General features: G+C 43.3%; 2 non-coding genes across 2 annotated transcripts; both read right to left on the bottom strand.

Annotated features, from left to right (window-relative positions):
* Positions 1–14,660: 14,660 nt before the first annotated feature.
* On the bottom strand, positions 14,661–14,732 carry TRNAE-CUC (transfer RNA glutamic acid (anticodon CUC)). Its single transcript has one exon. It is a non-coding gene; the product is annotated as a tRNA-Glu (tRNA).
* Positions 14,733–14,995: 263 nt separating this feature from the next.
* Positions 14,996–15,069, bottom strand: TRNAN-GUU (transfer RNA asparagine (anticodon GUU)). The gene has a single exon. It is a non-coding gene; the product is annotated as a tRNA-Asn (tRNA).
* Between the last annotated feature and the right edge of the window lie 1,664 nt (positions 15,070–16,733).

The raw sequence follows: 16,733 nt of genomic DNA on the forward strand, positions 1-16,733 counted from the left end.
AACCGCAAAGGTTGCGCCCGCCCCCCCCCCCCCCACGCCGGCCCTGGTTGTGGGCAACTGCAGCACTTTCCCTAATGGTCTGGAATCCCCGTGCCCCTAATGGTCTGGGCCCCAAAACTGAAAATCACTGTTTTCCAATGTGGCTCCCCAGATGTTGCAAAACGGCAACTCCCATAATGTCAGGACATTATGTGAGTTGTAGTTTTGCATCATCTAGAGAGGGAATACTGACTTAAATAACATGCCCCCCTGGTAATACTCACCTGTCCTGACTCCCACGGTGCTATGTGAAAATTTTCCTGACTATCTGTCACCCAGTAAGGGATAGAGTTTGATGAATTATGCCTTATGAAAAAGTGTACACCATTAGATGTGGCACCATGAAGAGCTTTGAGAAAACATGACAACCATGATTAAGCTCTGATTTGTTGGTCTTCCTCATTTGCTTCTTTGATATCATTTATCTTTGCCCATGGGATCTTTTTTTTTGCACTGACCTGAAGCTTTTCTATAGTTTTTTCTCTTTATTGATACAGTATTAATACGGCTGTTATGCCTTTGCTTTGTTTCTTATTAGTTTCTGCCTGTGTGAGGATTATATGCTTCTCATTGTTCTTTAAAGCATTACTGTAATTAAAAACAACAATTTTTGACATACTGATCAGAGTATGGTATTGGAAGAGAGGGGATATCCGTCGACTATAAGCCTAGGGTGGGAAATACATCATCCCCCCATGTCATCATCCCTCCCTGTCATCATCCAGACCCCCGTCATTAACACCCCCATCATCATCACCCTGTCATTTTCACCCCCGTCATCATCACCCTGTCATCATCCCCCCCCTTCATCATCACCACCTGTCAATCAGTGGTCTTCAACCTGCGGACCTCCAGATGTTGCAAAACTACAACTGCCAGCATGCCCGGACAGCCATCGGCTGTCCGGGCATGCTGGGAGTTGTAGTTTTGAAACATCTGGAGGTCCACAGGTTAAAGACCATTGCCCCTTCGTCATCATCCAGACCCCCCTTTAGTTTTCTACTCACCTCCCCTCGGTCGGAAGGAAGGGTGAGCTGGTCCGGGCCATCTATGATGCAGGGACCGTCCGGTGGGGAGGGTTAGTCGTTCTGGGCTGTCCATCTTCACCAGGAGGCTCTCTTCTCCGTTCCGGGCCGGCCCTGGACTAGTGACGTTGCCTTGACGACGACGCACAGGGACGTTCATGCGCAGAGACGTCTGCTGCGCACGGACTTGCCTGTGCATCCTCGTCAAGGCAACGTCACTAGTCCGGGGCCGGCCCGGAGTGGAGAAGAGGGCCTCCCAGTGAAGATGGACAGCCCAGAACGACTAACCCTCCCCACCGGACGGTCCCTGCAGCATAGATGGCCCGGACCAGCTCACCCTTCCTTCCGACCGAGGGGAGGTGAGTAGAAAACTAAAGGGGGGTCTGGATGATGACAAAGGCTGCAGTGGTCTTCAAACTGCGGACCTCCATATTTTTCAAAACTACAACTCCCAGCATGCCCGGACAGCCGATGGCTGTCCGGGCAAGCTGGAAGTTGTAGTTTTGAAACATCTGGAGGTCCGCAGGTTGAAAACCACTGAGAAGGGATTGACAGGCGGAGAGTTCACTCGAGTATAAGCCGAGGGGGGCGTTTTCAGCACGAAAAATCTTATACTCGAGTATATACGGTATTCATGAAATTTTTTTATTTGACTATGCTACAGGGGCTGTAAAGTTGGTGTAGTTCATAATATAGTGTCTGTACCTGTGTGTGATGGTTTTCTCACAATTCTTCTGTGATTATCGCCCCAATATTTATTTTTAATAGCATACAAAACGACTCATGTCTCTGGATTTCCCAGGTTGCAGTGCGTTGAGACTTGACATGACTAGTCAGGTGATCAGAGGCAGTCTTTCCTGATTCAATTCTGCAACAGCTGTAGGCCCCCTGATTAGAAAACACTGTTTCAATGGGTGGGGAAGCTGATGTGTGGGAGGAAGGAAAGTGATCTCAAACTTTCAAGCATGGAACTGTGGGATGTGTAGTTTAGAGAACATAATTCATCAGGAAATACAAAGCCCTGGCAGGTAAGTACTAAAATCACATTATGGTGGATAACCCCTTTAAAACATTTTCAGTGGCTGTTGAGTCTTGTAAAAGGGTTACTCTGCTACTTTCAAACTTATACCGAAGTATAGGGCATACATGTCTGATCGCGCATCCCCTGTGATCTCCAGAACAGAACCCTGTCTCTCCTTGTGCATGGAGCGGCGTGAGGGCACACACTCCATACATTCTCTATGGGAGGGACAGAAATACACGATTAGCAATTTTTTTTTTACTTTTGCAGGAATAAAAATTAGACTTTTGTATGCCAGAAAAAGAATTCATTCCTGACTTTGCCTTTTTTTTCTTTTTTTCCTATCTTGATTCTTATAGGTCCATACAGGAACAGTTTAAATATTGTTTTTCTTGGAGAAGAGAAATGAAGTGAGAAAGACACAGAGGAGGCCAATTTCAAAAAGACCTGTGCAGGTTGGTTATCTGGGTTAGTTCTGACAAATGCCAAAAATTATAAATTAAATTTACACCCATGGGATTGTCTGCTGGTAATAATCGCTTTTCATTATAGGTGATCTCCCATAATAAGCTGATTATTGGTTCTTCTGACACGATCATCTGAGTTCTGTGAAGAAACAAGGCATCAGGGGTTCCCTTTTCTTCCATTGGCACCTCTGGCAACATGGAGTGTTGCACAGTTTCAGTTGAAATTAATAGGCTGTCTGTACGAGACCATGCTATGTCCTCCAGAACAAGAGACGCTTTTGTGAACACTTTCCGCTTTGGCTACTATATGTGGATACTTAAAAAGTACCTGTCACCAAATAAACTGTTCTAAACTACCTCCTAACACCCCTTCTGCCCTTAAAACAAACAAACATCAGAGCTAAAGCTGGGTATCATACCTTTATTCTTACTCACATAGTGCAATCTCCCAGCAGGAGAAAGTAGGTGTTTCCCAGCAGGCATGACATCACTGAAGCCGGCTGGGGGACCACTTCTGCCCTCACATGGTTGCAGTGCTGTGATGTATAGAAGACCTCAGGCTCTGTCCATGTTTCAGTCTGTGTTGCTATCAGTGAGGATCTCCTGTAGCTTTCAGTCTGTGCAGCCTTCTGTGAGAATCTGTGGAGCTTTCACTTTCTATGCAGCTGTCAGTCAAGCTCAATGCAGAGAAGCACTTCCTGAGTTTGGACTCCTACCAGGCCAGGAGGAGACCAAACTCACTGTATTAATTGTGGCAGGGAACAGAACAGAGCCACTTAGTGGCCGTTTTTAATTTCATTTAATTTTAAACATATTTATGTTGATAATTTTAAAAGCAAGTGATGGGAAAGTGTCTGCTAATTACACAAGAAACACTATATTAAAAGTTTTATTTGGTGACAGGTACTCATTAAAGGGGTTATCCGCCATAAGGAAATTTTAGTATGTACCTGGCAGACAGTAATGGACATGCTTAGGAAGGGTCTGTGCTTGCTTTGGAGCTAAATGGCTATGTTGTGAGATTACCCTAACACTGTGGCTAGCTTTTTGTGAATTGATATTTCCTTTTTGAGTTTTCTTCTTTTGCCTACAAATCCAATAATTTCCTCCCTCCCACACATCAGCCACCCCACCCATTGAAACATAAATGAGCTGCATCCATTCAAAAGACCCGTGGTTTTTAATCAGGGTGCCTACAGCTGTTGTATTAGTTGCAGATTGATCTCTCTCCCACCAAGCGATCGCTCCACCCACTGAAGCAGATAGGCTCCATGTCATCAGCTGACTAGTGATGTCAGGTTTTGGCCGCATTGCAACCTGGGAAAAATCTGAGACAACAGTCATTTTGTATGCTATTAAAAATAAATATTGGGGTGAAAATCACAGAAGAATTGTGAGAAAACCGTCGCACACGGGTACAGACACTATATTATGAACTACACTAACTTTACAGCTCCTTTAGCATAGTCAGATAAAAGAAAAACCTGGAATACCCCTTTATAGGGGTCGTCACACCGTGCTGTTTCAGTTTTAAAGACAGCTACTGCCTGTCTGCGGCCACAGGAAATGGTCGTTTTGCAACAGCTGGAGGGCCACAGTTTTCAGACCACTTGTATAGCCATATTCCCATTCACCTCAAGAGAATCTGTCAGCTGTATTTGCTGGTTAAAACTGCAGACACAGTTAGATAGCTGTTATGTTACAAAAGCAAATGGTACCTTTTCAGGAGCTGATGGTGGTGGCCAAACTTTTTTCAACCAAGTGCCAAGGAGGAGGAGTGGAGCTGCTCAAAGGCCACAGCCTGGCACGCCTCCTCGCTCGCCCTCAACTCCAAGCTCCTCCTTGATTGACATACAGGGCCCTGCATATCAGTCAAGGAAAGACTGGAAGGTGTGTGGGAGCACGGCTTCTCTCCTTTAACACCTGGCTGAGAAAATAAAAGGTGATTTTATAAGTTTATCAAATCACCATCAGCTCCAGAAAAGGTACAGTTTGCTATTATACCCTAACAACTATCCAATGGTGTCTGCAGCTTTTAGCAGCTAATACAGCTTCCCAATACTAAGTACTAACTTGCAATACTAAGTACAGATGCTACTGAAGTATTGAGTGCCGAATGGCAGATCCTAGGAGGTATTATGAGTCAGCCCCCCACTGATCTAATATTGGTGACCTACACTAAAGATAAGCCACTAATTGTAAAGAACCAGATTACTGTGCTGAAATGGATCCCTAATAATATTTGTGGCACATTTTAAAGGGGTGCTTCACTGCTCCAGCTTCTGGAACATTTAGTTCCGAACGCAGGGTGCGGGCTACGGGGGTCGTGATGTCATGGCCATGCCCCTTAGTGACATAATGCCACGCCCCTTAATGCAAGTCTATGGGAGGGGGCGTAGCTGGATGCCCTCTCCCATAGACTTGCATTGAGGGGGCATGACATCACTAGGGGGCGTGGCCATGAGGTCATAACCCCCGTAGCACGCACCCTGCGTTCGGAACTAAATGTTCCGGACACTGGGGCAGTGGAGTGCCCTTTTAAGGAAAGCAAGTGAAATGAATTTAGCAGTCTTTCTAGGTCTATTCCATAGTCAACAATTTTTAGATAGATCACAGAAAATGTGCAGCTCAGCTAAAACAATTTATTGTCGATACAGTATGGTCTGCACTTTTTAGACTTTGTACTGTAAGTACTTTGCTTCTTCTATTATGTCTTGATTATTTTGTTCTTATTCACAGATTCTGCTTTTGTAATGCACCATTTATATTTGTTTCCTAACAGAAGAATCAAGGAACAGGAGCCTGGCAGAAGCCCCCATATAGGTTCACAAGACGGGACTATAGAAGATGACACCAGCATGTCTCATGGATATCGTGGAGGATACTCCTCTATTCCATTGTCAACGTGTGACATGGAAAGCCATACAGTCCTCAGTGACAGTAAATAATATTATTAATTATTAGTACAAAGCCACACACGTAGAGTAGATCCAGCTCACCCCTCTAGTGTCCGCCAGCTGCGATACGGACTCAGCCCGAACAATGCTGATAGTAATCCAATAGAAACAAAGAAAAATGTCCAGCGCAGCCAAGACTCGAATGCTAACGATTTATTGTAGACACGGCAACACACAGGGAGACTGTAGTGACGCGTTTCGATCGACTAAGCGATCTTAATCATACTGAGTATGAGTATGATTAAGATCGCTTAGTCGATCGAAACGCGTCACTGCTGTCTCCGTGTGTGTTGCTGTGTCTACAATAAATCGTTAGCATTCGAGTCTTGGCTGCGCTGGACATTTTTCTTTGTTTCTATTGAATATTATTAGTAAGGATTTATCTAAGAAAAAGACTCCTACCCAAAAGAAGAAACCTAAGAATTATTTTACCGGGGAGCCAAAAGACGCAACTGAATGGAACAAAAATCCCAAGGACTGCCCATTTGTGCAAGCATTGTGGACGGTGTTGTGTGGATAGGTCTCACCTTATGGCACATAAGAGAAGACATACGGGGGAGAAGTCTTTTAGCTGCAATGAGTGCGGAAAACACTTTGCTCATAAACCTCTTATTGCAAACCAGAGGTCACATACTGGGGAGACCTGTTACTGGTGCGGGGAATGTGGGATGTTCTAAACCTACAAGTCTCAGCTTATTGCCCACAAAAGGACTCATAGCGCAGACCTGTTCTATCAGTGTGATGTATGTGGGGGAAAATTTGACTTTAGGTGTCTGCTTCTTGCGCACCAGCAAATCCATACTGGACTGAAGCCCCATCAATGTCTTAAAGGGTACCTCTCATCAAATAAACTTTTGATATATTTTAGATTAATGAATCTTGAATAACTTTCCAATAGCATGTTAATAAAAAATAGGCTTCTTTCTATTGTATTTTTACCGATCAGTCCTGTCAGCAAGCATTTCTAACTCATGCTGGAGTCCTAAACACTCAGAGCTGCCAGCCTGCTTTGTTCACAGCCAAACAGGCTGTGAACAAAGCAGGCTGGCAGCTCTGAGTGTTCTCCTTTGTGAACAAAGCAGACTGGCAGCCCGTAGTGTTTAGGACTCCAGCATGAGTCTGAAATGCTTGCTGCCAGGACTGGTAGGGAGACCCCTAGTGGTCATTTCTTCAAAGTGGAAAATTAAATAGAAAGAAGCATATTTTTTAATAACATGCAATTGTAAAGTTATTCTGCATACATTAATCTATAATATATCAAAAGTTTTTTGGATGAGAGGTCCCCTTTAAGTGCGGGGTACGCTTTACGTACAGATCTGGCCTTGTAACTCATGAACGGACTCACGCTGGGTTCACACCACGTTTTTGCAGTACAGTTCCCGTATACCTTTTCAATTTGAAAACCGTACAGAACCGTATTGAAAACCATATGCATTGACTCTCCATTGAAAACCGTATTGCCAAACTATGCATCAGGTTGTGTCCGTTTTGCATCATGTACGGTTTTGTCAGTTTTTTTCCCGTACCCAAAACGGTAGCCTACCACGGTGTTTGGTCCGGGTGAAAAAACGTATTAAAATTTAACATGGGAATCAATGGGAACCGTACAGAAGCGTATCTGCGTACGGTTCCATCTGGTTTTCACCATCTGGGTTTTTGACTTTGCACAGTTTTTTTTCTTGGAATTTCAATCAAACAGGTAAAACTTTATTTATAATGGAGTGAAAAGTTAAAAACGTATACTTTTTTTTTTCTTAACCCCTTAAGGACCGGAGGTTTTTCCGTTTTTGCATTTTCGTTTTTTCTCCTTGCCTTTAAAAAATCATAACTCTTTCAAATTTACACCTAAAAATCCATATGATGGCTTATTTTTTGCGCCACCAATTCTACTTTGTAATGACGTCAGTCATTTTGCCCAAAAATCTATAGTGAAGCGGGAAAAAAAATAATTGTGCGACAAAATTGAAAAAAAAAACGCTGTTTTGTAACTTTTGGGGGCTTCCGTTTCTACGTAGTACATTTTTCGGTAAAAATGACACCTGATATGTATTCTGTAGGTCCATACGATTAAAATGATACCCTACTTATATAGGTTTGATTTTGTCGGACTTCTGGAAAAAATCATAACTACATGCAGGAAAATTAATACGTTTAAAATTGTCATCTTCTGACCCCTATAACTTTTTTATTTTTCCGTGTATGGGGCGGTATGAGCGCTCATTTTTTGCGCCGTGATCTGAAGTTTTTAACGGTACCATTTTTGCATTGATAGGACTTATTGATCACTTTTTATTCATTTTTAAATGATATAAAAAGTGACCAAAAATGCACTATTTTGGACTTTGGAATTTTTTTGCGCGCACGCCATTGACCGAGCGGTTTAATTAATGATATATTTTTATAATTCGGACATTTCCGCACGCGGTGATACCACATATGTTTATTTTTATTTTTATTTACACTGTGTTTTTTTTTTATTGGAAAAGGGGGGTGATTCAAACTTTTAATAGGGGAGGAGTTAAATGATCTTTATTCACTTTTTTTTTTCACTTTTTTTTTGCAGTGTTATAGGTCCCATAGGGACCTATAACACTGCACACACTGATCTTCTATGTTGATCACTGGTTTCTCATAAGAAACCAGTGATCAACGATTCTGCCGGATGACTGCTCATGCCTGGATCTCAGGCACTGAGCAGTCATTCGGCGATCGGACAGCGAGGAGGCAGGAAGGGGCCCTCCCGCTGTCCTGTCAGCTGTTCGGGATGCCGCGATTAGCCGCGGCTATCCCGAACAGCCCGACTGAGCTAGCCGGGAACTTTCACTTTCACTTTTAGCCGCGCGGCTCAGCTTTGAGCGCGCGGCTAAAGGGTTAATAGCGCGCGGCGCCGCGATCGGCGCTGCGCGCTATTAGAGGCGGGTCCCGGCTTCACTATGACGCCGGGCCCGCCATGATATGACGCGGGGTTACTGTGTAACCCCGCGTTATATCATAAGAGCAGGACCAAGGACGTACCGGTACGTCCTTGGTCCTTAAGGGGTTAAAAACGGATGCAACCGGACATCATTTTTTAAAACCGTATATGGATAAAAATTTGTACACACGTTTTGATACAGTTTGGTCCGGTTTTGAGGAATCCGTTTTTCATCGAAAACCTGATACGGGAACTGTATAGCAAAAACGTGGTGTGGACCCAGCCTCACACAGGAGAGAAGCCTCACCGATGCAAATACTGCGGCGAACGCTTCTCTGATGGTCACAGTCTGACTACTCTGACTACACATCAGACGGTCCATAAGGCTGATAAAACGCACACATGTCCTGACTGCGGGAAGACGTTTGAATACAAGGCATCTCTTATTGTCCATCAGAGGACGCACAAACTGGATGGCAACAGAAGTCTCTGGTAAAACCAAATCTGGCCCGCCATAGAAAAGACCAAATATTCTCAAGCGCAATTATGTTCTGGAGATCTACTCAGGAGTTACCGTATATCTTGGTCTTGTTCACTATGCATTTTATGCTTCAAACTTTAAGTCCGTGCTTCCCAACCAGGGTGCCTCCAGCTGTTGCAAAACTACAACTCCCAGCATGCCCGGACAGCCAACGGCTGTCCGGGCATTCTGGGAGTTGTAGTTTTGCAACAGCTGGAGGCACTCTGGTTGGGAAGCATTGCTTTAGGTATTTAATAGAAGAAGACTTAGACATTTCAGTTGTAAGGAAGTGAAATAAAGATGAGAGCATTGGGATTCAGTGTATTATTGTTTCTATGACCTGATTTACATTCAAATACTAAAGGGGTATTCTTTTTATTTATATATATATATATATATATATATATATATATATATATATATATATATATATATGTATATTTATTTATTTATTTATTTATTTTTTTTGCTGGCATTTTTTTAAATCTTTGAACCTTTTTTTCCATTAATCTTCCGATCTGTAATAATTATGGGTGTAAAATGAAACTACATGGGGGAGAGATTTATCACAACCTGTGCAGAGGAAAATTTGCCCAGTTGCCCATAGCAACCAATCAGATCGTTTCTTTCATTTTGCAGAGGCCTTGTTAAAAATGAAAGAAACAAGCTGATTGGTTGCTATTGGCAACTGGGCAACTTTTCCTCTGGACAGGTTTTAATACATAACCCCCCCCCCCCCCATGTGACTTGACATATGTTTGAACATAGCCTTAGGTTGACAAATTTTATGGGCCATTTACCTTCCAAAACAAAATGTCTGGTTTGGAAATTGAATAATGGCCTTAGAAACAAGCAAACAAACAAAAAAAGCACTGAAAAAACATCTGAACTAGAGATGAGCGAACTTACAGTAAATTCGATTCGTCACGAACTTCTCGGCTCGGCAGTTGATGACTTTTCCTGCATAAATTAGTTCAGCTTTCAGGTGCTCCGGTGGGCTGGAAAAGGTGGATACAGTCCTAGAAAAGGTGGATACCTTTTCTAGGAATGTATCCACCTTTTCCAGCCCACGGGAGCACCTGAAGGCTGAACTAATTTATGCAGGAAAAGTCATCAACTGCCGAGCCGAGAAGTTTGTGACTAATCAAATTTACTGTAAGTTCGCTCATCTCTAATCTGAACGTTAGAGACTTATTTTGTCTGTAGGAATAGAGATTATTTTGCCTCATTTTTCCCCTTCACCAATCTTTTGGGGAGATTTATCAAAACGTGTGTAGGGGAAGAGTGCTGCAATTGCCCCTAACAACCAATCAGATAGTTTCTTTGATTCATACAAGGCCTCAGAAAAATGAAAAAAAGCTATCTGATTAGTTGCTATGGGCTACTGTGCCCCTCTTCCTCTACGCAGGTAATGCAGGCCCTAACCCAGTTAGGGTATGTTCACACTACAGATTATGAATGGAATCTCAGCTTGCAGAATTCCGTGAGCGGAGATTCCATTCTGGCGGCCGCTGCCGCAATACTTCGGCGGTAGGACCGCGTAGCACTGCGCCGTCACCATTGACAGCTATGCAGTGCTCGCGGACTTCCAGGCAAAGAATGAACATGTTCTTTCTTTGCGCAGAACAATTTCAGCAGCGGAATTGTCCGATGCTGAAATTCCGCAGTCTGAACGGGTCTCGCGGAAACCCATTCACACTGATGTTTATGTTCACAGCACGAAATTCCGTTCGAACATACCCTTACACTAAATAGGGTCACAAGCTGACACTAAGTGATTACCCAATATGAAATGCCCTCCACAGCCAGTGATCTGCTAAAGGGGATGCCACAGGAAGGACCCAAGAACATGAGGGACCAGGCACCGTCAAAAAGGCAGTGGCAGAGGATCAAATGAGTATTTTTTACTTTTGCAGCAGACTTATTTATGTATTAAAAATGAAAATCAGCCAGCAGGATTCATACCTAGCACAATGCTTTAAAAGGGGTATTCCAGTGGAAAACATTTATATATATATATATATATATATATATATATATATATATATATATAAATCAACTGGTGCCAGAAAGTTAAACAGATTTGTAAATGACTTCTATAAAAAAAAAAAAAAAAAATTTACCCTTCCAGTACTTATTAGCAGCTGTATGCTACAGAGGAAATTCTATTCTTTTTGAATTTCTTTTTTTGTCTTATCCACAGTGCTCTCTGCTGACACCTGATGCCCATATCAGGAACAGTCCAGAGCAGGAGAAAAACCCCATAGCAAACCTGTGCTGCTCTGGACAGTTCCTGACATGGACAGAGGTGTCAGCAGAGAGCACTGTGGACAAGACAAAAAAGTTGTAAATAGCTGCTAATAAGTACTGGAAAGGTAAAGATTTTTTAATAGAAGCAATTTACAAATCTGTTTAAAGGAGAACTCCAAAATATAAAAATTGTCCCCCATACTGCCGCCAGTAAAAAAATAAAGATGTACATACCTTCCTCCGCTCCCCTGAGACCTCCGGTAACCGGCTCTGGTCTCCGCCGCAATCCTCTTCCTGGATGCCGGTGGTCGGTGAATCATACTGCGCTCAGCCAATCACTGGCCGCAGTGAAGTCCCGACTCGGCCGGCGATAGGCTGAGCGGCAGTGTGACGTTTTCGGCCCCGGCAGCAGGTGCTGGTGTAGTGAAGAATTGTGTGTCTTGAAGCATTCTCACACTGCCGCTCAGCCTATCACCGGACGAGTCGGGACTTCACTGCAGCCGGTGATTGGCTGAGCACAGTATGATTCATCCTACCACCGGCAACCAGGAAGAGGATCGCGGCAGAGACCGGAGCCGGTTACCGGAGGCCCTGGAGGAGCGGAGGAAGGTATGTACATCTTTATTTTTTTTTACTGCTGGCACTATGGGAGACAATTTTTATATTCTGGAGTTCTCCTTTAACTTTCTGGCACCAGTTCATTAAAAAAAAAAAAAAAAGTTTTCCACCGGAGTACCCCTTTAAAACATTACTGTTATTTGTAAAACTTTTTTAATGGTCATCCACACATGTCAAAAGTTTAGATCACATCTGGTCTAGTGAAAAATGCGCCACTGACATGTCAAAAGTTTTTACAGATTACACTAACGCTTTAAAGGGGTTTTGTCACCATAGACACTTATCTCGGCACTCTGCTATGTTCAGTATCTTTTAGGGTAGATTCAGACGTTTCTGTAAAAACACGCACACAAATAATTTAAAAAACATCATTGTTGCATTGTTTTTTTTTAGATGGCCAAAACGCTGTGTCCAGATGTTTACTGGGAGTCAATATGGAAATTTGTGGCTTTTTTTATTTTATTTGTTTCCCTGGCATTTTTGGGAAACAGCAGAATGGTCTGGCTCTGGTATTTTATTTTATTTTTTTCAGATTTTGCGGCATTTTTCCTCCCATAGACCTTAATAGGTTACAAAAAAAGAAAACTAAAACAAAGCAAAAAACTATAGAAAAAAAACGCCCCTTACATTTTTTCAATAGAAATCCCTAAATTAGATGATGAATCAATCACATGACTTTTAATGAAAAACCCCCAGAAAAATGCCACAAAAAACACAACACAATAAAAAAACGATGTAAAAAAAAATGTACGAAAACACACTATTTAGGGGAAACTGCCACAAAAACTGCATCATGGAGAACAAATATGAGGGCAGTTTTCTATGACTTTTTTTTGCATAAAAAAAAAACTGAAGAAAGCTTAAGAACATGTTCACATGTACCGTATTTTTCGCCGTATAAGACGCACTTTTTCTTCCCCAAAACTGGGGGGGAAAAGTTGGTGCGTCTTATACGGCGAATACACACCTATCGGGTCGGTCCCTGCGGCCATCAACGGCCGGGACCCGCGGCTAATACAGGACATCACCGATTGCGGTGATGCCCTGTATTAACCCTTCAGACGCGGCGATCAAAGCTGACTGCCGCGTCTGAAGGGAAAGTGACAGTAACCCGGCTGCTCAGTCGGGCTGTTCGGGACCGCCACGGTGAAATTGCGGTGTCCCGAACAGCTTACAGGACACCGGGAGGGACCTTACCTGCCTCCTCGGTGTCTGCTCCGTGCCGGGATCCCCTGCATGGCCGGCGCTCTCCTTCGACGCCATCACATCGTCTTGCACGCCGTCCCGTCATCCAATAGGAGCGGCATGCGTAGCGACGTGATGACGGCGACGTGATGACAGCGACGAAGAGCATGGATCCCGGGGAAGAAGACGTCCGGAGCGTCGGGCCACCACGGGGAAGCAGTGACAGCGATGGAGCGACATCCAGGGCAGCAGTGACGGGTCCGGAGCGGCGGGGACACATGAGTATTACCTCCTATCCAGTGGTCTTCATCCTGCGGACCTCCAGATGTTGCAAAACTACAACTCCCAGCATGCCCGGACAGCCAACGGCTGTCCGGGCATGCTGGGAGTTGTAGTTTTGCAACATCTGGAGGTCCGCAGGTTGAAGATCACTGTTGGGTGCAGAATCTTTTTTTTTCTAGATTTTGCACCTTTAAAATTGGGTGCGTCTTATATGCCGGTGCGTCCTATAGGGCGAAAAATATGGTACATAATCCGCTGCACATGTGCGGCGACTCACACATCGCAGCAGTGTGTCTGCTCATGTGGGTGAAGTGCCGCTCCGAGCAGGCACCTGTTAAGGCACCCTGTAGGGATCCGCTCGTCTGAATGTACCTAAGAGTTTATTTACACATACAGTATTATGCGCATATTTAATGCTTTAGATTTGAAGCTGTGTTCAGTCATTCAAATCTGCAGCTTCAAATCCTGCTCATCAAATATGTGCAGGATACTGTACATGTGAATAGACCCTAAGGGCTTGTTCACACGGGTGTATCCACAGCGTATTTACGCTGCGGATCTGCCGACGATGGACCCCTACAGTGTGCCTCAGATGTGCCTGCATGGAGCGGCAATCCACCGCTACGAGCAGACACACTGCAATGTGCGCATCGCCACGCGTATGCGCAGTATACTCGCACACATCGCAGCTGCTCTCGGCCTTGTTCAGGGAGCGGCCGCGGTGTGTGTGCATGCACCGCGCATGCGTGCGGTGACTCGCACATCGCAGCAGTGTGTCTGCTCGTAGCGGGGGATTGCCTCTCCGAGCAGGCACATCTGGAGGCAGCACTGAAGTGTCCGTCGTCAGCGGATCCGCAGCGTAAAAATACGGTGTGAACGAGCCCTATGCAAATTTTCTGCCGCTGATTTTGCTACCCGTTGAAGACAACAAGCAGCAAAATCTGTAGCAGAAAATCTGTAGCAGCAAATCTGCAGCAAAAAATGCGCTGTTGCCCACCATTAACCCTTCCCGTCATTTTTACCGTAAAGTGTACAGCGTGAAAACGAAACCCTTTAAAATTTGCGGCATTCTTTTTTTTTGGTTCACAATACATTTTATAGTAAAATCAGTGATGTCATCACAAAGTACACATGGTCGCGCAAAAAACAAGCCCTCATATGGGTCTGTGGATGGCAAAATAAAATTAACACCAATATTGTTAACAGCCAGGACATGTAAAGTTGTCTTACCACTTCCCTGTACTATGTCTTGCACAAAGCCCTTATTATGTCAGGTAGCATTAGTATTTAAAACATTTCTGCTGTATTTTATTTAAAAAGATCTTATTAAAATAATTTTGAAGACACTGGAAGAAGAAGGGAAAAAAAACAAAAAAACATTCTTCCCTGACCGGGAATCGAACCCGGGCCGCGGCGGTGAGAGCGCCGAATCCTAACCACTAGACCACCAGGGAATGTTGAAGAAGGAAAGATCTCAAATACATCCTGTCCAGCCTCATCAAGTCTATACTGTAGTTTTAAACTATACATGGCAGATGACTGGCAATATACAGTGTAAGGCCTTACACTGTCATTAAACTATAAATTATAATTGCTTCATTATAAAATCATACATCGCACCTTATAAATTGTCATAAATCACACTAAAAAAACTTAATTAACCAACAGTTGAGTAGAAAATAAATAAATAACTAAAGGAAAAAAAAAAAGCCTTAAGCGTCCCTGGGTGGGCTCGAACCACCAACCTTTCGGTTAACAGCCGAACGCGCTAACCGATTGCGCCACAGAGACGTTGTGTTGGAAAGCGCATTCTTCCTGCAATGCTTTTCTGCAATCAAGTCAGAGAGCTTTCAGTTTCCCACCAGTGTTTCACCCGTCCAACCAACGTAAATCAAGAAGCCGCAGCTACAGGCGGCGGTTTACGGCAGGTGTTTCGAGCTTAAAACTCTGGTGACCGTTTTCCAAATTGTTAGGTCCATCGTGGACACTACAGCATGAATGTGCAGACAGCGCCATCTAGTGCCTAAGGGCTGAAGTCAATCGCAACTTAGTGGGCTGAACGTGCTGTGCGAGCGGATACCGAGATAAGTAGTTTGGGTATAGAAATGATGACGATACTTCTGTTGAAGCGTTACGTGCGTCGGTGACGTCATAGTGACGCTAAATCACGAGCATGGGACTTGTGAATGTGACCGTGTGGAGCGGAACTCCGCCCATTAGGGCCAGTGCGCTGTAGTACAAACTGTAGTAAACCAGGGTAGCTCCAGCTGGTGCGAAACTACAACTCCCAGCATGCCCGGACAGCCTTTGGCTGTCCGGGCATGCTGGGAGTTGTAGTTTGGCAACAGCTGGAGGCACACTGGTTGACAAACGCTAAAGTAAACAAAGTTTCCTAAACATCTCCCATCATGCCCTGACAGTCTGGTACTGTCACTATATGGTTGGGGTTGTAGTTTTGCAACAGCTAACAAGCAAGTTATATATATAATAAAATAAGATAAATAAAATATAAAATGAAAAAAATATATATACATAAATAATAATAATAATCTTGATTAACCCCTTAAGGACCCGGGCTTTTTCAGTTTTTTCATTTTCAATTTTTCCTCCTTAACTTTAAAAAATCATAAATTTTCACCTAAAATTATATATAATGGCTTAATTTTTGCGTCACTAATTCTACTTTGTAATGACATTAGTCATTTTACCCAAAAATCGACGGTGAAACGGGAAAAAAAAATCAATGTGCGACAAAATTGATGAAAAAACACTATTTTGTAAGTTTTGGGGGCTTCTGTTTTTACGCAGTACATTTTTTGTCAAAAATGATACCTTATCTTTATTCTGTAGGTCCATACGGTTAAAATGATACCCTACTTGTATAGGTTTGAATTTGTATCACTTCCGAAAAAAATCATGAATACATGCAGGAAAATTTATACGTTTAAAATGGTCATTTTTGACCCCTATAACTTTTTTATTTTTCTGTGTTCAGGGCGCTTTGAGGACTCATTTTTTGCGCCGTCATCTGAAGTTTTTAGCGGTACCATTTTGTTCTGATCAGACTTTTTGATCACTTTTTATTCACTTTTTTGTGGTATAAAAAGTGATCAAAAATGCGCTACGCCATTGAACGAGCGGTTTAAAAAGCGGTATATTTTTATAATTCGGACATTTCCGCACGCGGCGATACCACATATGTTTATTTTTATTATTATTTACATAATGTTTTTTTTATTCTTGGAATTTTTTTTTACACTTTTCTTATGCAATATTATAGCTCCTATAGGGGGGGCTATAACATTGCATTAACTGATCTTTTACACTGATTGATCCATCTCCATAGGAATGGATCAATCAGTGTTTTCGGCGATTGAATGCTCAAGCCTGGATCTCAGGCTTGAAGCATTCATTCGGCGATTGGACAGCACAGGAGAAGATAAGAAGACCTCCTC

This window comes from Hyla sarda, chromosome 9, assembly GCF_029499605.1.
Source record: "Hyla sarda isolate aHylSar1 chromosome 9, aHylSar1.hap1, whole genome shotgun sequence".
Classification (NCBI taxonomy): Eukaryota; Metazoa; Chordata; class Amphibia; order Anura; family Hylidae; genus Hyla; species Hyla sarda.